This window comes from Oncorhynchus kisutch, linkage group LG14 (assembly GCF_002021735.2).
Source record: "Oncorhynchus kisutch isolate 150728-3 linkage group LG14, Okis_V2, whole genome shotgun sequence".
NCBI lineage: Eukaryota > Metazoa > Chordata > Actinopteri > Salmoniformes > Salmonidae > Oncorhynchus > Oncorhynchus kisutch.
Window position 1 is genome coordinate 52,859,955 of NC_034187.2, and position 22,624 is coordinate 52,882,578.

Here is a 22,624-nt window from a genome sequence, read left to right on the forward strand (position 1 = left end):
AAATGTAAACACCGGAGAGAGAAATTTTCTCCAGTGTGCCAGTGGCCATTGTAGGTGAGCAATTGCCCACTGAAGTCGGTTACAACGCCAAACTGCAGTCAATTCAAGACCCTGGTGAGGGCAATGAGCACGCAGATGAGCTTCCCTGAGACGATATCCTTTTGTTGTTTCCTCAGCTGTCTGGATGGCTAGTGTCAGATGATCCTGCAGGTGAAGAAGCCGGATGTGGAGGTCCTGGGCTGGCGTGGTTACACGTGGTGAGGCCGGGTGGACGTACTGCCAAATTCTCTAAAATGACGTTGGAGGCTGCTTAAGGTAGAGAAATTAACTTCCATTTTTTTGGGAACAGCTCTGGTGGACATTCCTGCAGTCAGCATGCCAATTACACACTCCCTCCCTCAATACATTTATGGCATTGTGTTGTATGACAAAACTGCACATTTTAAAGCTATGCCTAACAAGCTATACACCTAAACTACATTGTTTTCAGAAAGTATTCGGACCCCTTGACATTTTACACATTTTCTTCAGTTACAGCATTATTCTAAAATTGATTAAATAAAATGTTTTCCTCATACATCTACACATCTACACACAATACCCCATAATGACAAAATCAAAAACAGAAATTCCTGATGTATCTAATTATTCTGACCCTTTGCTACGAGACTCAAAACTGAACTCAGGTGCATCCTGTTTCCAAATAATATCCTTGAGATGTTTCTACAACTTGATTGGAGTCCACCTGTGGTGAATTAAACTGATTGGACATGATTTGGAAAAGCACACACCTGTTGACAGTACATGTCAGAACAAAAACCAAGCCATGAGGTTGAAGGAATTGTCTGTAGAACTCAGAGAAAGGATTGTGTCAAAGCACAGATCTGGGGAAGGGTATCAAAAAAATTCTGCAACATTGAAGGTCCCCAAGGACACAGTGGCCTCCATCATTCTTAAATGGAAGAAGTTTGGAACCACCAAAACTCTTCCTAGAGCTGGCTGCCCGGCGACACTGAGCAATCGTGAAAGAAGGGCCTTGGTCAGGGTCAGGGAGGTGACCAAGATCCCAAGCTCCAGAGTTGATCTGTGGAGATGAAAGAAATAATAAGTTATAAAAGTTAAGGAAAATGTTTATATAATTTTTATATTTATGTTTAACTCACATAATATTTTGAAATTTACATTTAAAAGTATGCAATAAGGTTTCTGTCATAGAATACATGTGTCAAAAATGACAGTAGATATTAAAAAAAGTATTTATATAGCTTCCGAAATCTTTAAAAAAAATGTTTTGTACAATTTTTAGTACCAAGTTGGCTGCTAAGTGACTTCAGTCAATACATTGCCCCCTGTCAGTCATCCAGTGTTTATACACAACATTGATAATAACTAGTGTCACGATCGTCGTCAAGGAAATGACCGGACCAAGGTGCAGCGTGGTCAGCATACATACTTTTATTTTAAATGTCGCCAACAAAAACAATATACAACAAAACAAACTTGAAGCTCTGTAAGGCTATACATGCCACTAACAAAGACAACAACCTACAAATGAGAAAAGTAAAAAAGGCTGCCTAAGTATGATTCCCAATCAGAGACAACAATAGACAGCTGTCCCTGATTGAGAATCATACCCGGACAAAAACAAAGAACCAGAAAGCATAGACTTTCCCACCCGAGTCACACTGTGACCAAACAAACATAGAGAATAAAAGGATCTCTACGGTCAGGGCGTGACAACTAGGGGTAATGCAGTTTATATGCTAAATTGTCATACATTCTTCTTCTTTACCACAGATTGCCACAAGGTCTCAGACTCCAGGATGGGAAATGCTTACAAGAAAGAAACAGAGTTGTCCGAGACAGAGTTGGGAATTTCCATTGTTACTTGTAATGTCAAAAAGGGAAGAAAAAGACAATCCCATTTTTCTAAATGAGCTATCTAAGCTACTTACCATACTATAGGCAAAATATATGAGACATCACTAGAATAGTTATTTTTGTTATTGAGAAAGGCTATGTATCTTTGATTCATCCAATTAATCTATTAATCTAACAATAAAATGTTGCAATAAAGTTGACTAAAATAGAAACTCGTCTTTTATTTGTAAGTATTTTTACTTGTTAATGAGTAATAAGTAATAATATAGAAATTGCTCAAAGGTAACTATAAAGTTACACTTCACTTTAACACTTTAAATAGAAAAATCTTGTGTAACAACTAGCGACAACCTTGTACTTTTGCAGATATTACAGTACTCTGTGGTGTTGTGAAGGAAATTTTACTTTATGTATCTTGTCTTTGGTGTCATAAACAATCCTTGGTTCCTGCCTATGTCTGGTAGAGATATGGGGGGGGGGGGGGGGGGGGGGGGTCATGACCTTCTCCTTTAGACTATTTGGCAGAACACCCAGAATATGTTCTATAAATTAAGACAGGAGACGTGCCAGACACATGGAACCAGCCCTATGAACTATGCATGCCTATGTAACGTAACCAGTATGTAAGGGAACTAAACGGGACTGCCCCGTTAGAGCTCCTGACAGACGTGTGCATATGGTGCATTGAGTTGGTTGGAATCTCTCCAGCGCGCTGATAATAAACAATGATTAATTTAAGATTGACTTTGAGTGTCCCTGTGTAAGAATTTCCACGACAGTGTATTAATGTGTTTATTTTCTCACTTGGATGGCGCTTTCAGAAGCTTACGATTAGATTGTCACAATGGGTAATGTACTTTGTAGGTACACAATAATGACAAGAAAGTACACCTCAAGATATGTCATTTTAACTAGATAAATCCTGTGTAACACCTAGTAATAACAATGGACGTATGCAGATATTACATGTACTCTGTGCACTAGTGTGTTCATTTTCTCACTCGGATGGTGCTTCCGGAAGCCTTAAAATAATGGCCAGGTTGTCAGGATGGGTAATGTACTATAAAAGTACACATTCATTTCAAGTAAGTACCCCTCAATATACACTTCATTTTAACTATCTAAATCCTGTGTAACACCTAGTATTTACATTGTACTTCTGTAGATATTACATGTACCCTTTGGTGTATTTGTGGTTGTAATTGTCTCATTTGGATGGCAAGAGGTTCAGGTTGTCATAAGAATAATGTACAGATTAATTATAAATTATTTTTTGTTATAATCTGGGATGACCCCCGTATGTAGACCCCAGTCAGTGAGGTTGACCTACACAATATATACAAAAGTATGTGGACACCCATACAAACGAGTGGATTCGGCTATTTCAGCCTCACCCGTTGCCGACAGGTGTATAAAATTGAGCACACAGCCAAGCAATCTCCATAGACAAATTTTGGCAGTAGAATGGCCTTACTGAAGAGCTCAGTGACTTCAAAGTGGCACCGTCATAGGATGCCACCTTTCCAACAAGTCAGTGCATCAAATTTCTGCCCTGCTAGATCTGCCCCAGTCAACTGTAAGTGGAAATGTCTAGGAGCAACAACGGCTCAGCCGCGAAGTGGTAGGCCACACAAGCTCAGAGAATGGGACCGGCGAGTGCTGAAGCGTGTAGCTCATAAAAATGGTCTGTCCTCAGTTACAACATTCACTACCTGTAAGGAACGACGCTGGAGAAGAGAAGTAGGTACAGTGAGTTGACATTTAATTTGAAACGGACAACTCTCCTTCCAGACTCACATTAAGCATCTCCAATCCAAAATTAAATCTAGAATCAGCTTCCTATTTCACAACAAAGCCTCCTTCACTCATGCTGCCAAACATACCCTCGTAAAACTGACTATCCTACGGATCCTTGACTTCAGCAATGTCATTTACAAAATAGCCTCCAACACTCTACTCAGCAAACTGGATGTAGTCTATCACAGTGCCATCCGTTTTGTCACCAAAGCCCGATATACTACCCACCACTACGACCTCTATGTTCTCGTTGGCTGGCCCTCAGTACATATTTGTCGCCAAACCCACTGGCAACAGGTCATCTATAAGTCTTTGCTAGGTAAAGCCCCACATTATCTCAGCTCACTTGTCACCATAGCAACACCCACCTGTAGCACGAGCTCCAGCAGGTATATTTCACTGGTCATCCCCAAAGCCAACACTTCCTTTGGGTGCCTTTCCTTCCAATTCTCAGCTGCCAATGACTGAAACTAATTTCAAAAATCACTGAAGCTGGAGTCTTTTATCTCCCTCTCTAACTTTAAGCATCAGCTGTCAGAGCAGCTTACCGATCACTGTACCTGTACACATCCCATCTGTAAATAGCCCACCCAACTATCATATTGTTATTTATCCTCTTGCTCTTTTGCACCCCAGTTTCGCTACTTGCACATTCATCATCTGTGCATCTAATACTCCAGTATTAATGCTAAATTGTAATTATTTCGCCTCTGCGTGTAAGGTCCTGGGTGTTGTGAGGCTGAAATCAGGCGCAGGAAAGCAGAGAGTTCAATAAAGTGCTCCTTTAATGCACACACGGTGAACCACGGCCACTCCACTTTTGGGTGCTCAAACAAAATGCCCCAGACACAGGGAACGAAAACAGTCTAGCACTAAATACACGAACACGTTCGTCTGTAGCAAACACCAGGGTTACAATGATCAATCCCGCACCAAGAAACGGGCGGGCCGGCTGACTAATAAAGCCCAACTAATTACAACAAACTCAAAGCAGGTGTAATCAATAAACACATAAGGATGGGAGAAAAGAATCAGTGGCATCTAGTAGGCCGGCAACTACGACCGTGACACTGTGGCCTATTTATTGCCTACCTACCCACTCTTCTACATTTGTTATTGACTGTACGTTTGCTTATATGTAAATTTGTGTTGTTGCTTTTGTCACACTGCTTTGCTTTATCTTGGCCAGGTCACAGTTGTAAATGAGAACTTGTTCTCAACTGGCCTGCCTGGTTAAATAAAGGTGAAATAAAAAATAAACATAAAATAGTCTTTCTAAATATAGGTTTTTGCCTTGCAATTTATTCACTGTACATATGGACATCTTCATTGTAAAAAAAATGCATTTGAAAATGACCTTCCAACATCTCCCTTGGCTACTAAGGTCATGCTATTTACGGAATGCAACTGAGAAAATTTATGTTTTTTCCCCCTCATTCTTACACTGGCACTTATCTAATGAGGAGTGTGTCTCCTACGGTTTCAGATCATCAATTATGTATAAAAAAAATCCAATCCAATCTCATGAATATAAATTAAACCTTTTGCTTTGAAATATAATTTGTGTGTTGTGCTTTGACATAGAATTAAGATCATATCATTTAAGGATATTATGAAGCTGAGCAATTATTCTAACGGTGCAAATTCACTTCAGGTTTCATAGAGTTTTTAAATAATGTTTTATTTTGATTAGCCCACACACTGGCTCATTGTGTGGAGTACGATGCAGTCAGGGTGTTTGGAACACAACTTCATCCTAAATGTAGCCTACTTTGTTTCCATTTGGAGAGAAAGCATCCTGGAATCACGTTGAAACTGTGACAGATGCTGTTTCTAATCTGCAGACAGCCTGCACAGCGTTGTACAATGATCTCAGTCCTGGGAGATAGCAGATAGGGGATAGGCTATGATGTCATCATGAGAGCAGCCCGTTGACATGGGTGTTTTCTCATTTGGTCAAAAGTCTGTCCTCCACCCTCTCTCCTCTGTCCTCTCTCCACCGTGTCCCGGAAATCGATAAGTGGTTGAGTGGTGGAGGAGATGTCAATTCATTAATAGGCGAACGGAAGAGTGTCCCCTCCCCCTCCTCGATAGCCACCTTCATCAACGATAGTCATGTAGTATCCTACCTGAGTCCTTCGTAGAACAATTCTTTAATCTCCCACACCTCCTTTGAGGCTTTTGTTTTTTGTTGCATGAGAAAAGCATGCACAAGTTTCAAAAACAATATGCTACTCATCATTGTATCTATAAAATGTAATGCAAAACTAACTAAATTCGTTTTTAGCACTGTACAGATTATATTTGGACTCCACCCTTGTAAATGAGTGGAAAAGGAGAGTCTCATTTCATACAGAGGCATTTTCATCCCAGGTTCCCTCTCCTTGGCACCTCGCCTCGATTACCTATGACCTTTTTCAAAAGGAGGAGAGAGAAGATGGAGGAGAGAGGATGTAGGAGTTGAGCAAAACAAATTGAGAAAAGGCCAGGGAGCATGGAGCAGCCTCACAAAGGAGACAGAGACAGTGTGAGTAGTTACAACTTTTGAACACAGGGAGGCGCGAGGTGCATAGAAAATTACCAGCATTTGGGTGTGGGCTAGTCACAAAGAGGACCACCTTGATTATACTGATGTCTTTTCATCTTCCTCATATGAGCAAAAAACCCTTTCCTTTCTCTTCATTTTGATGATAGCCCTGTATACTGTAGGCCTACATAATATTTAATTGCCATTGTAACATATTAATTAGGAAATAGGCTAAATTATGAATTGTGTGTGTTTGTGTGTGTGTGTGTGCATGTGTGTGAATTGAAATGTTCCATCCTTGTCCTTTCTGCTATACTGAAAAAAATATTTAAACGCAGCATGCAACAATTTCAACAATTTTACTGAGTTACAGTTTATATAAGGAAACCAGTAAATTGAAATAAATTCATTAGGCCCTAATCTTTGGGTTTCAAATGGCTGGGCAGTGGCACAGCCATGGGTGGGCCTGGGAGGGCATAGGCCCACCCACTGTGGAGCCATGCCCAGTCAATCAGAATTAACAAAAGGGTTTTATTACAGACAGAAATACTCCTCAGTTTCATCAGCTGTCTGGGTGGCTGGTCTCTGACAATCCTGTAGGTTAAGAAGCAGGATAGGGAGGTTCTGGGCTGGCCGTTGGATGTACTGGCAAATTCTCTAAACCGACTTAGGAGGTGGCTTATGGTAGAGAAATTAACATTCAGTTCTCTGGCAATAGCTCGGGTGAACATTCCTGCAGTCAGCATGCCAATTGCACCCTCCCTCAACTCACTCAACTTGAGACATCTGTGGCATTGAGTTGTGTGACAAAACTGCACATTTTAAAGTGGCCTTTTATTTTCCCCAGCAGAAGGTGCACCTGTGTAAGGATCATGCTGTTTAATCAGCTTCATGTATGCCTCACCTGTCAGGTGGATGGATTATCTTGGAAAAGGAGAAATGCTCAATAACATGGATGTAAACAAATGTGTGCACAAAATTTGAAAGGATTAAACTTGGAAAATGTCTGAGATCTTTTATTTCAGCACATGAAACATGAGACCAACACTTTACATGTTGCGTTAATATTTTTGTTGAGTATAGATACAATTATATTACAGAAAAAGTCAGCATGCAAGACTAGTTTAGAGTTACGCAATGTGTATCTTGAAACCAAATCAATTGCCGACGTATGTACGGTTCACTTCAAAGTCGAAGCCGTTCTGTGTGCGTAATTCAGTGGTTCCGAAATTCTCCAGTTGCGCGGAACCGCTGGCCAGATCCAGATGTGCCTGTTTTCTTTAAATACAGCTTGCGAGACCGAAGTACCTCGGCACCGCGAGAACCAATCACAAACGCCGGGGGCGGGTCATCTTTGGAATGTTGTGGATGTTTAAAATGGACAACTTGTCGCAGATACCCCAATACCGGTATCGAATAATAACCTGTGCATTCATATGGAGGTGATTTGCAAATGATTGGTCGAGGAGTGAAAAGGAAATCGCCTGAGCGGGGAATTGCGCTTTGTTTCCCCCCGGTGAGGGTGAGCTCTCGGTCCGGAGAAAGCAGGCGGATTGCACTGGCGATGTAGCCCGGAGACTATTGCTGGGCGCTCTTATTTCTGTATGGTTGTTCAATAGCCTATATCAATGACTGCATATTGCACTCCGGAAGTAATCTACAGGATTATCTTCAATCACATAATATAGACAAGTGTTTATAGACGGAGAAGTGAACCTGCATGCGATATCGTGCACAGTGTCCAAGGGCATTGTGCCACTTCAATGTTCATATTTAATATTAAGTGAACGAGCATAGCATAACCTACGGAGTCTGCATATTGGACTAGGTCATTACTGTCACTGTTGACATATTCTACGAGTAGCCTATCAACCGATGGCAGCGCATTTGAATGCTTGGTTTATTTGTCGCCACCACTCAATTGTTTATTTCCCCAATGCATTGTTTCCATACCTTCTGCCGAATTGCTCCAACGGCCTCGACACACTCATGCTCAGATAAAGAGAGTGCAAATACGGGAGTGATAGACACTTGTCGTGACAAAGGGATAGGGTGCAGTCTATTACCAATAGGCTAGCATATAGTGGCAAGTTGAATATTGAGTGAGAGTGAATGATCTGAAATACTCTGTTCATTTCCTTGGTGCACAGAAAGCGTGTGGTTTAATGTGGGTCCAGGTAGTGCGAACATCAAAATTACGCCACTTGTGGAGAGGGAGAAAACTGTAGCTTGTGAGCACAGACAGGGGCGGTGAGATTCTTTTTATGGACGCGCCCAGAGTGATTTGCGCGTGTCAGTCGTGTGTACTCAATCATGTTCTCGAGCTCGTAAATCGAGAGGACCGCCAGTGCGAAGTGCCTCAACCAGGAGGGGCATTAAATCCCCGGTGCCGCTAAAAAGGACGCTCAACTTGTACGCAAACAAAACGTGCCGCTGTAGCTAGAGGAGCGTCAAGAGAACAGAGGAAAGCAATGACAGATTTTGTTGACAAATTGCTGACAACTCGGTGAATATTGCCGACAAGGACTAAATACTTTCTTTCGAAAGTGGATAACACAGTCTGCCTGTCATTTCCGTATAACCACAATAAAGGACCACCAATAAGTACAGGTAACAACACAACAACCTCTGCTACTATTCTACTGTCTGCTTGTTTTTTGAGAATTAAGAATGATGTAGAAAATGATAAAGGTAGACTTTTCTCTGCTTCAGAAATGATCTAATATGGGTGTAATTTTCTTGATGCAATAGAACGATGGCACACGTAAATGACATTTCAAATCTATTAACATAACATTATGCATGACCGCGTGTGTGTCTTGGATATGCCCGTGACACATTTTGAGTTGTGATGATGGATGACCCTGTTTTTTCAAGTGTGGGTGTTGAGAGATGCCTTTCTTGCACACTCCAATTGGATACTGGCTGAGCTATGAAGCTCAGCAATCCCCAATGTCAAGAGAGGTGTCAGAACCAATTCAGTTGTGAAGTATGAGGGTGGAAAATGACATGGTGACATCCCATGACAATAACTCATTTATGGTATTGACTGAGGAAGTGGTATTGACTGATGAAGTGCAGCCAAGGACAGGGTCAAACGGACACCCCAGAAATAATTTGAAACCAAAACACAAAACCTGTGGAATGATTTCACATTCACTGCTACTAAACAGTCATAGCTTTTAAAGCTAGCTGAGGGATGGGCCTGGAGAAATGTAACAACGCTCAAATTCATAGACAGAGCTTTGGATGCAAGAATTGACCATCCACGATAACAAAATTAGTTTTAACCATGTTTTGAGGCTATACAGCGGTTGTTTACATTTACATTGTTTACAAACATTGGACTAAAACAAGCTTTTATTTGGGGTTTTCTTCCAGAATTAATGAGTATACACTGAGTGTACGAAACATTAAGAACACCTGCTCTTTCCATGACATAGCCTGACCAGGCGAATCAAATCAAACTTTATATGTCACATGTGCCGAATACAACAAGTGTTGACTTTACCGTGAAATGCTTATGATCCCTTGTTGATGTCACTTGTTAAATCCACTTCAATAAGTGTAGATGCAGGTGAGAAGGCAGATTTAAGAAGGACATGGTTTTTGTATGTGTGCCATGCAAAATGTTTAAGTGCCTTTCAATGGGGTATGGTAGTAGGCGTCAGGCACTCCGGTTTGTGTCAAGAACTGCAACTCTGCTGTGTTTTTTCATGCTCAACAGTTTCCCGTGTGTATCAAGAATAGTACAACACCCTGTGGAATGCTTTTGACACCTTGTAGAGTCTGGGTGGGGGGGGGGGGGGGGGGGGGGGGCAACTCAATATTAGGAAGGTGTAAATCAATCATTTGTAAGTCTCAAAATGAATGTAGCAGCTAAGGATTCTAGCTTCTCTTTCAGGATACTAGATTCTAGTTATTATTTTATCCGTATTTGGACGTACCGTAGTAGAGGTGTTGAAAGAATCATCATGCAGTCTGACTGTATAACTCCTCTTCAGTGTCATACCATGGTATCTAGTGATGTGGATAGGTGACTCAAAGTGACCCGTTCCCTGCTGCTCTGACAAGGATGGCGGACTCATTGCACCATGCCACACTTAATATATTACCTCATTTTGTATAGGGAAGGACGGGGTACGAGTTGGCTGCTTCTAGAATGGGTATCATAACGGCGGAAGCTATGTTTGAGTTATAGGATTGCTGGGCACTGCCATAACAAATCAGGGCACCCCCATAAAACACTGGCACCCCATAGTCATACAAATATTATCTTTCCTTGGACTGATCATCATGTAGCTGTGAAATTGTCCTTTTTTAGAATGGATCCAAGATCACATTTTGCTTTCATTTCACTATAATCTGATCCCATATCTGGATACAGAGGGCATCTTCTGCTTAGAGCCCCATGCAGATAGCACGATAAGTTGTGTTCCATATCCTGCATGCTCTGCTGTGCGAGCAGCACTAGTTGATGTTGAGCTAGCAGCCCTAATTGTTCCAACCCATCTTGTATGTTTGCTTAATTAGCCCTCGTGGCGTCGGAGTGAGAGCAGCATATTGTTGAGACATAATTACAACCCGGCTTGATTAATTACCGTTAAGGCGGTGGGAGGCTAGGCACGGGTTGTTCAGGCTAGAGGTAAACATCTTATTAAACTGTGTCAGTCTCTCGCAGACTTGCACCACGCAGAGCAACAAGGTTTTATTAGGTAGAAAAGCACAACTATCAAGAAAATGTCCTCATAAAAATACCAGGGCTTGATTAGGTTTATGGTGATTACGGTTCTCAGGTAATCCCTACTGAATTGAAAAATTCCACTCTACTAGCTCACTGTAGATAGAAAGAAAGCCATTTTTATGGCCATGGTCATGGATAAAAAATGTGTGTGTGTGTACTACCTTGTAACAGGCATAAACTTGGGCTGAAAATGAGGCAAAGAGAAAGAAAACATGATATTTCAAGTCAACTAGAGGCCCATGGTGCCCTGGGCATTGGTAAGATTGCGCCGGAGCAGAAGGCAGACGTTTTACGTGCCACCCCCAACCGATTGTGTTTTTTTGTTTGTTTATCTGAGTTGTTTGTAACTTATTTTTGTACTCATTTTGTACATAATGTTGCCGCTACCGTCTCTTGTGACCGAAAGATCTTCTCTACATCAGGACTGCGATTACTCACCACGGACTAGCAGAATTGTTTTTCTTCTTTCACGACTCTGACGAGCCCAAGGCAGAGGACATACAGCTCCCTCGGGAACAGGCCCCAACCCCCGTGAAGAGGAGGCTGAGAAAGAGACGCCGGAGAGCGGGCTGCCTTCTGAGAATTCGTGGGCGAACGAATAAACCCCCACTTCCCTCAATTCTGCTCGCAAACATGCAATCTTTGGAGAATAAAATCGACAAATTACGGGGAAGATTAAACTACCAAAGGGACATTAAAAATTGTAACATCTTATGCTTCACAGTCGTGGGTGAACGACCACAATATCAACATACAGCTGGCTGGTTATACGATGTACAGGCAGGATAGAACAGTGGGGTCAGTCCGACGATCCTTGTCTTACCCATGTATTTTTGTAAATAAAAAGCTGGTGCACTATATCTAAGGACGTCTCGAGCTATTGCTCGCCTGAGGTTGAGTATATCATGATAAGCAGTAGATCACACTACCTACCGAGAGAGTTCTCATCTGTATTCTTCGTAGCTGTTTACATACCACCTCAGTCAGAGGTTGGCACTAAGATAGCATTGAATGAGCTGTATTCCGCCATAAGCGAACAAGAAAACGCTCACCCAGAGGCGGCGCTCCTAGTAGCCGGGGACTTTAATGCAAGGAAACTTAAATCAGTTTTTCCAAATTTCTATCAGCATGTTAAATGTGCAACCAGAGGGAAAATAACTCTGGACCACCTACGGTGACCGTACATACCCCGACCAGAAGCCATGGATTAAGGCAGCATCCTCACTGAGCTAAAGGCTAGAGCTGCCGCTTTCAAGAAGCGGGATTCTAACCTGGAATTTTATAAGAAATCCTGCTATACCCCCCGACGAACCATCAAACAGGCAAAGCGTCAAAACAGGACTAAGATCGAGTCGTACTACACCGGCTTTGAAGATCGTCGGATGTGGCAGGGCTTGCAGAACATTACAGACTACAAAGGGAAGCACAGCCGAGAGCTGCCCAGTGACACAAGCCTACCAGACGAGCTAAACTACTTCTATGCTTGCTTTGAGGCAAATAACACTGAAACATGCATGAGAGCACCAGCTGTATGGGAGACTCTGCGATCATGCTCTCCACAGAGTAAGATCTTTAGACAGGTCAACATTCACAAGGCCGCAGTGCCATACGGATTACCAGCACGTGTCCCCACAAACACACACGTCCCCACAAACACACATTGCATGGCCGAATAAGGCTAGGATTAAGAAACACTTAGAATTGCCGCTATGGCTCTCCAGCCTTTAATGACAGAGACCAGCGTTTAATTTGAGTCTTGTGTAGCCTTTCACCTCACCGCAAAATGTGTTTTTCTTCAGGAAAAGTTCATTTTCCTGGACTAACATGTGTATCCAGCTTTAGTCCAGTAATCAAACGTGTGTGTGTGTGTGTGTGTGTGTGTGTGTGTGTGTGTGCGTGCAGGAAAACACACATGCACACACACAAACACAGCCTACTGAACTGAATACGTTGGCAGAAAGGCAAACAAGTAGGAGTTCAGCATTTGAGTCTCTGTGTAACTTTATCAAGGAGATCTTTAACCCTTATTTTACCAGGTCGACTGAGAACACATTCTCATTTAGACACTGACCGCCAACTCTTTCTTTCGTTGTGACCGCCAACTCTTTCTTTCGTTGTTATTTTAAAAACAGATGCTGCTGATCTTTAGTGTCAGTTTACGGTCTGTTTTATATGCCCACGCAAATCATCTCTGACATAATCGTATTGCCTCCCCATGCACAGAGGAAATGACTACCCCCGTCAGAGTTCAACGCAAGCTCATTTCAGTTTCTATCAATGCCTTCATGCACTTTCCCTACCCTGCTACCTTCCTGTATTATTGCATCTGAGTTGCAGTTGACGGTTGCTGTAAACACCATCCAATCTACTGATGGTTCAATTCAATTGCGTTTCCTTCGATAGTTGCAGAGACACTCTAGTTGGCCTTGAGGGAACAGCAGGCAAAGTTGAGGGCAGGCGGGCAGTCCTCGAGGAGGAGGGATGAGCTTTGAGCAGGCCACTAGTGCAGCTGTCACGCTCACTGACTGAAGCATGTGAACTAACAACAAACCCAGAGACAGAGACTAGGATGCTGTGTAAGAATGTGGGCAGAGACGTTAGGATGGACAAGAGAACTTGGGGCTTGTTTGTCTTACTAATGAAGAGATTTCACAAGGGACAGTCTACACCTTTTAATGTTTACTGTGTGGCTTTTCATGCTCAGTGCAAACACACAGGTGGCAAGTAGATATGTTGTGTGCAAAAATATTGTAATCAGATTACAGATACTTTTGAAAAACTACATGATTACTTTGAGGATTACTTTAAAAATTCTGAATGACATTCAAATCCGCATTGAAAAAAGGCCCAAGTTTAAGTTTGTTCAACCTGAGCGTATGACTGCTGTTGGCATCCAAAGATTATCAAACTTGAATAAAGGCTTGGATGTAAGGATGACAGCAGTGGTGTAGTCTACGGCGATACGGATATCAGTTATTATTGTTATCTACATAGTGCATTGATGTGATTCACACTGCTGCTCTCTCCTTTAGCCATTTGCGCCTTACTGGTTGTGGATGGCTGTTCACAAATCGAAATGTGTATTTGAACCCAATAATGATAGAATTCAAGAAATGTAATCTGCCTATCGATCATTGTTTTTGAAACCAGTGGACAGTGAAAAATGGGCTCTTGCAACAGCTGCACAGTGCGGATCCCAGCCTACGGAATAAAAGTGGGGCTAATTCATGCCAATACATTGTTTTTATCCATAGGCCTGATGGACACATGTTCAAAGGGGCAATATTTTGATAGACATAAAGGGGCAATCTGTAGTTGCTACATCCATTTTTGGATTTATAAACTATAATTTATAAATGCCTCATGAGCATAGTTCAACTGTCACTGACCAAAACAGAGGCGGGGCGGCCGTTTTGTCATTGTTTCACCTGTTGATTTGCCCTTTAAACAGCTGCATTATTATCAAGATATTAAAGTGTCACCAACAAAACGTTTTAACCATAGGCCTATAGCAAATGCAGCATATTGCATTCATTTTTCACATGTAAATAACACTTTTCAGTAGTGCTCAACAGAGTAGGGCTGGCTAAAAAGTCCTTCGTTTTGGGGTTATGCTCAGATAAAACAAATTTGGCTAATCTATACTTCCATATTTACAAGTCTTATAAAGTTGCGACTACATCCCAGGCTGTGTCACAGCCTGCAGTGACCAGGAGCCCAATCGGGCGATGCACTATTGGCTAATTCATTTCCAAGTCCTATTCTTGAAGATCAAGGGGTATTTATTGGAATGACTGGAATTCTGAGACTTTGGTTATTAATGTAAATATCTAATTTAATCATATTATTATATGTAGTAGAAAGCGATGGGTCAGAAGAAGCCTACATAACCAACCCATAAAGTAACATTTAACATCCATATATGACCAGCTATGTAAACTTTAACATTGATTTATCCTGCAATAGATGTTGTTCAATTGGTAACATACATTTTTATCTTCTTCTAATGCCTCTTAAGGGGAATGTAAATCTAAAAGTAACTGAATGTAATCAGATGATGTTACTGAGTTTGGGTAATCCAATAGTTACATTACTGATTACAATTTTGACAGGTAACTTAACGGATTAAATTTCGAAAGTAACCTACCCAAACCTGGTTCCATGTCATTTCAAGCCATGACACCCACCATCTCAGATTGTTCTGTAGTTAGAAACAGATAAGATTAGCATTCCTGCAACATTATTTTGTTGAAAGACGATTTGAACTCTAAGAAAGTAAGGTAATTGATTACACCCAAATTGGCCATTTAAAATTTATAGGATTCATATAATATTCAATAAATATAGTACCAAACTCTAAGATTTGCACACACAAAAAAACTTCTTAACAATGATTAAGATGAATCCACATTTTTACTTAACTAGGCAAGACAGTTAATTCAGTTAAATTCTTATTTACAATGATGACCTACCCAAGCCAAACCCAGATGACGCAGGGCCAATTGTACACCGCACTATGGGACTCCCAATCACAGCCAGATGTGTTGCAGCCTGGATTTGAACCAGGGACTGAAGTAATGCCACTTGCACTGAGATGCCTTAGACCACTGCGCCACTTGGGAGCCCAATGAATAGTCAAATGAATGCATGGTCAAACGCCACCCACAGACCCCCAGTATACAGTATCAGTTCTCTGTGTTTGACATTTTATCCAGAGTGACTTACAGTTAGTGCATTCATCTTATTAAGATAAGTACATTTTAACTCAATGAAGTATCTATCGGCAAAGTCAGAACTAGTAAGGGGGTGGGGGGGGAATTAAGTGTGAGTGTTAGTTCACGAAAGGCATTTTCATTGTATTTTTTTTGGGGGGGGGGGAGGTCAAGGTCAGAAGTGGGGGTGCTGTGGGTTTATTTACTTTACTTTTTGAAGAGGTATGGTTTCAGATGTTTTTGGAAGATGGGCAGGGACTCTGCTGTCCTAGCTTCAGAGGGAAGCTGGTTCCACCATTGGTGTGCCAGGTGCCAGGACCGAGAAGAGCTTGGACAGGGCTGAGCGCAAGCTGCCCTCCCGTAGGGATGGGAGTGCCAAGAGACCAGAGGTGGCAGAATGAAGTGCTTGGGATGGGGTGTAGGGTTTGAGCATTGCAAGCATTTGACACGTTGTATGAAGCCGCGACTTGGAGTATTGTTTATTCATACTATGTCATTTATTCTCAGTGAATTTGTGATGTTTTTTTCCCCTGTTCAGAGAAATTAGCCATTGAAGTCGCTTGCATTTTCCCCATAAATGAAGTGAAATGACTAGGTTTTGCCCACTAGATGCCGCTGTTCTTGCTACTGCCCCTTTATCAATTTTGCTGGTCTCTTTGTTCGTCAAATGTATGACAACATTTTCGTTGCAGCTTTGGGTAGAAAACCAAAAGCTTTTGCTCATAATGAAAAGAAATACTATGCTCATCCTCACATTTCAATCCATTCAACCATGAAAGCAATTCAGTTTGCCCTTCTCGTAGCAACCTAATTCTTCAACCCAAGAGGGCTATCCCTATGGTGCAATTCTCATATGTAGCCCAAAAATGTGATGGAGAAATGGGCTAGTGACTTAAATGTTGGGACAACCCTAACAAAATAATACAATTATAAACCATTGCATGGTAGTCTGTTTGTCAATACAATTATTGGGAAAAATCTCTGTTTGATTAGTGACATTTACCATTCAACTCAACCCAATACCATTGCAAAATACTATACAATGTGTGTTTGTGACTTTTACCGTTGACAATCCCTTGAAACATTGAAACCATTAGAAATGCTGTAACCTAATAGTTTGCTTGTTCACGAAACACACACACACGGGCGGTTTCCTGGACGAAGATGAAGTCTAAGCGAAGGAAAAACGGAATTGCTTTCATGGAGGACTGGCTTGAATTGTGAGGATGACCAAACTTGCAAGGAAAATGTTGTCATACATTTGATAAACAAAAGATACGAGTAAACTGGATAAAAGGGCAGTAGCAGGAACAGCGGCATCTAGTGGGTGAAACATGGTACTTTCATTTAATTGACTTGGAAAATGTCCTGTTGACTTCAATCGCAAATCTCTCTGAACAGGGGGTAAAAAAAATACATCACCAAATTCACTGAGAACACAGTTCCATAGCATGAATAAACAGTACTCCCAAGTTTCCCAAGTAGCACAGTTGTCTAAGGCACTACATTGTAGTGCAGTGCTGAGGTGCCACGATTGTGCCGGTGCACAATTGGCCCAGTGCCATCTGGGTTAGGGGAAGGTTTGGCTGGGGGGTGGCTTTCCTTAGCTCATCACGCTTTAGGGAATGCTTGTGACAGGCTGGGCACCTGCAAGCTGACTTCGGTCGTCAGTCGAACGGTGTTTCCTCCAACACATTGGTAAGGCTGACTTTCGTGTTTTAAGCAAACGGTGTGTTAAGAAGCCATTTCGGAGGACGCAGCAATGAGACAAGGTCTTAACTACCAATTGTATATCACAAAATTGGGGAGAAAATTTTGTCAAATTACAGTAAAGTACTCCAAGGTACAGCATGGGGATTGTGGAGTCTGTGGGTGGCGTTTGGATTCATCAGAGGTTTTTGTGCATATCGGATGTTGGGTACTATATTTATTGAATATTATATGAATTCTATAAATGTATGGACAATTTGGGTGCAATCGATTAGCTTAATTTCTCAGAGATCAAATTATATTTAAACAAAATAATGTCGCAGAATTGCCTATCTTTTCCATTTCTAACTACAGAAATAATTTCAGAGCAATCTGAGATGGTAGGTGTCAATCCTCTTTCTTGTGCTTTTTGGGGTGGAGTGAGGAGTTTCTGTATATTTAACTCTGTAATGCTCTGATGAGCCATCTTCTTTCTTGTGTGTTGGCCTTAACACAATGCATCGCCGTGTCTACATCACACATCTTAAAAGTCCTTCTTACTTGAATCCATTACTTACCTTAAAAGGCAAGTCACTGTCATCTCAAGGCTGTATTCCCTAGAGATACTGTGCTCTTTTCAAGTCTCATGTCTTCTAGTGAGATAAATTACTGAAGAATTTCCTTGGCTGCTTCTTCTGTATTGAGTTTTTAGACAGCTTCCACACATTCTTTCACCCCATATCTCAAGGCTAAGCTGAAATACTTCACAGATTCCTTCTTGATCGGATCTTGTGTCTGACATCAGCGTATTGGTGGTGGAACTAGAAACGAGTCCAAACCCTTGTTTACCGTATGTGTCAAAGCTTCCCAATCCTGTCAGACCAGTGATCAACCATAGAAAAGATGGAAGAATGGGAAGGATGCAGTCTTAAGATCTTCCAACAAGAACCCCAAAGGTTCACCTCTGTCTGAACCCTGTACTTTCCCTTAGGCTCCGCAAGGCTCCTCATCAGACACTGTGGTCTGTCTTATTGCTAGGCTCCACCATACTGATCCATTCATCGTTGATGTGTGACAGTGGAGCCACACACACAGTGCCTTCAGAAAGTATTCATCCCCCTTTACTGTTTCCACTTTTTTTTTTGTGCTGCAGCCTGCATTTAAAATGGACACAATACCCCATAATGCAAAGTGGATTTTTTTAAATATATTTTTTTAAATATATTTTTTTCACAAATGAATTAAAAATGAAAACCTGAAATGTCTTGAGTCAATAAGTATTCAACCACTTTATTATGGCAAGCCTACATAAGTTCAGGAGTAAAAATGTGCTTAACAAATCACATAATAAGTTGTATGGATTCTGTGTTCAATAACATTATTTTATTTATTTATTTTATAATGTCTACCCCATCTCTGTGCCCCACACATCTGTAAGGTCCCTCAATCAAGTAAGGAATTTAAAGCAGAGATTCAACCACAAAGACCAGTGAGTTTTCCAATGTCCAGCAACGAAGGGCACCGATTAGTAGATGTGTAAAAAGGAGAAAAAAACAGACACTGAATATTTATTAATTAGGCTTTGGATGGTGTATCAATACACCCAGTCACTACAAAGATACATGCGTCCTTCCTAACTTCGTTGCCGGAGAGGAAGGAAACCGCTCCGGGATTTCACCATCACCAATGGTGATTTCAAAACAGTTACAGAGTTTAATGGCTGTGATAGAAAACAACAACAACACCATTGTAGTTACTCCACAATACTAACCTAATTGACAGAGTGAAAAGGAAGCTTGTGCAGAATAAAGAATATTCCAAAACATTCATCCTGTTTGCAACAAGGCACTTATAATAATACTAGTAATATTATAATACTAGTAATATAATACTAATAGTAATACTGCAAAAAAATGTGTCAAAGAAAGGAACCTTTTGTCCTGAATACAAAACATTATGTTTGGGGCAAATCCAGCACAACACATCACTGAGTACCACACTTCATATTTTCAAGTATCGTGGTGGCTGCATCATGTTATGGGTATGCTTGTCATCGGCAAGGACCAGGGGAGTTGATTTGGATAAAAATTAATGGAATACAACTAAGCGCAGGCAAAATCGTATAGGAAATTCTGGTTTAGTCTGCTTTCCAACATACATTGGGAGAATAATTTGTCTTAAAATCTATGACAAGACTTAAATGGCTGTCTAGCAATGATCAACAACCAATTTGACAGAGCTTGAAGTAATTTTAAAAGAATAATAGGCAAATATTTTACAATCCAGGTGTGCAAAGTTTTTAGAGACATACCCCAAAACACTCACCGCTGTAATCGCTGCCAAAGGTGTGTCTAACATGTATTGACTCGGGGTTGAATACCTATTTAATCAAGATATATTAGTGTTTCATTTTTCATAGTTTATCAAAATAAATGTTCCAATATTTCTTCCACTTTGACATGAGAGTATTTTTTTTGTCACTGTCTATGATTTATTAAGAATTTAAGGCACACTTAACCAGCATGGCTACCACAGCATTCTGCAGCGATACACCATCCCATCTGGTTTGCGCTTAGTGGGACTATCATTTGTTTTTCAACAGGACAATGACCCCACACACCTCCAGGCTGTGTAAGGGCTATTTGACCAAGAAGAAGAGTGATGGAGTGTTGCATCAGATGACCTGGCCTCTACAATCACCCAACTTTAAGCTAAATGAGATGGTTTGGGATGTGTTGGGTGAAGGAAATGCAGCAGTGTGGGAGTTTTCTTTTGGTGTCTTTTGTTTTAGGATATACTGTATATTTGTATTAGTTGGAGAAGAATGTGAGAACCTATCCTTGTGATTACCATCATGTCACCATCATAACAATGATCATTATCACATCTCCCATAATCATTGCCAATCACCCTAAACCACAAATCATTAGAGACATTATAGTGCTCGGGTCAGGGTGGAACCAAAATTATTTTCCAATCGTTCCTTTCCGAGCAGAACCCCCATATTTCTGGAACCAAAAAATTACGTTAATTTTAATTATTTGTAATTTGTTGTTGGTATTTTACCCTCTTTTGCTCCCAAATTCTGTGATAACCATTTGCGATCTCGTGTCATCGCTGCAACTCCCCAACAGGCTTGGGAGAGGCGAAGGTTGAGTCATGCGTCCTCCGAAACATGAACCGCCAAACTGCGCTTCTTAAATCCCAGCCGCACCAATGTGTCCGAGGAAACACCATTCATCTGACGACCGCAGTCAGCCTGCAGGTGCCCAGCCTGCAGGTGCCCAGCCTGCCATAAGGAGTTGCTGGAGCACGATGAGACAAGTAAAGCCCCCCCGGCCAAACCCACCCGGACAACGCTGGGCCAATTGTGTGCCACCCTATGGGATTCCCGGTCATGGCCTGTTTGTGACACAGCCCAGGATCGAACCCAGGTCTGTAGTGACACCTGCGATGCAGTGCCTTAGACTGCTGCGTTACTCGGAAGGCCTTTAAAAAAAACAAAAAAACAAATTAAAAGTACATTTTCACCCGGTTCTCAAGATTTCAGAATAACGTTTCTGTTCCGGAACATTAGAGATCACTTTCGTTCCCTCTTCCTGTTTTCGTTCCTCAAAAAATCCCATTATTCTTCACTTCCCTGTGGCCTGTTCCAACTCTTGCCTCAGGTTGGCTTTTTCTGTCAGATTGGATATTTGTCTCAGCTGTGTGAGAGTATCCTGAGGTAGATTGAGTTTCACTTCAGCAGGAAAGGCAGGGGATATAAAGCAAAAATAAATTCAGAAAGGAAAATCAATATGTTAACTAAAGGAGCGGGTAAATTATTGATGAGGACTACGTGGTGGGATCCGTAGTGTCCTTACAACTTTGTCTGCTTGCCACTGTTCTGTGGGAGAGGAGGTTGGCTGAGCCAAAAACCAACACCCAGAATCTCTAAGGCTCTCAGTGAGCTCACTATCTTACACTACCTGATGTGCACTCACTTACACACAAGCACACACATACATGGACACATACATACACACACATATAGTCACAAGAGGCCTGCATACAGACACATAGTCGTAAGCACCTGCATACACACTCAAGTACCATACGTACACATGGTTGTATTGAAACACACACAGACACAATGAGTCGGAAATGAATGTTTTAGTAGTCTTTCAATTTACATTCAAAGGACGTTATGTATAGTATGACAATACACTGGCCTAATGAGACAATGCATTGTTGATCAATATCAGGCTCCAATCATACAGGTGATAACAGGAAGAACAGGCAGGGTGGCCTTCAATTCCGCATGGATGGAGAAGGTAGAGGAATGTGAGGGAGAGGTAGAAGAGAGGGAGGTAGGTAGGTAAAGAGAGGGATGAAAAGAGAAAGTGAGGGAGAGCAGGTGAGACCTGAAAGCTGCCTTTGTGTGGCGGCTGGCAGTAGGAACACTGGCCTGCTCTGTGAGGTTTTCCACACACACACACACACTGGGGAGTTATGGGGGGTGCTTGGGCAAACATACAGTGTTGAAAACCGTTGCATGATGTTTTCAAATATAACAACAACAAAAAACTCTCTCCACACCCCAAGATTAACGGACATTACAACGCCATAAAGCGGCTCTATTTTCCCTTATTTTACACATCTCCATTTCAGTGGCTAAACGGCTCCCCATTTCCTCCTCCACTGCATCTCAACTGTATCTGATGCTGTTCAACTGGAGCTTGAAGTGCATGATGATATCAGAGCCGGCTGCTTCATGTTCGGCATATGAAAACCACGACAACACGGTTCCAGGACTGGACGTCAATAGCGTAACCAGACCAAACATTAAAATTACTTTGACCATTTTCAAATATAGAGATAGTGGGGGTATATTTAAACTTTGAGAGTCTCTTGTTATGTGTGCGTCATCAGAGCTGTCAGCTATGTGAACTGAACTGAGCGAGCTCTGTGTTTGAGGAGACTAGCTTTAATCTTCAAGAGTGTTCTACATAAAGATTTGATCAGTTCAGTTCAGGGTTTTATAGCCTAAAGTAGTCCAACTGCACTGTCATGTGTATGAAATTACCCTCCGTTGGGCTAATTTATTGCTGAGTCTGTACACGCTTCATGCTGATAGTGTATGTTTTGGTTTATACAGTATATCTTTAGGTTGGTATAAGGGTGTGTTGTGTGCTTTACATAATGGTTTGCTACTGAATCATTTGAGACAGTGTTCCTTGACTTGTTAATGTACCTAGTGCTGCATCTGTGCTGTTAAGTGCTCCTCCGGTTGTG

At 41.6% G+C, this 22,624-nt stretch overlaps 1 pseudogene; it reads left to right on the top strand.

Moving 5' to 3' along the window:
• Nucleotides 1–7,540: 7,540 nt before the first annotated feature.
• The window catches only part of LOC109903699 (exostosin-1c-like), an 89,002-nt pseudogene continuing 73,918 nt past the window's right edge, over nt 7,541–22,624 (top strand).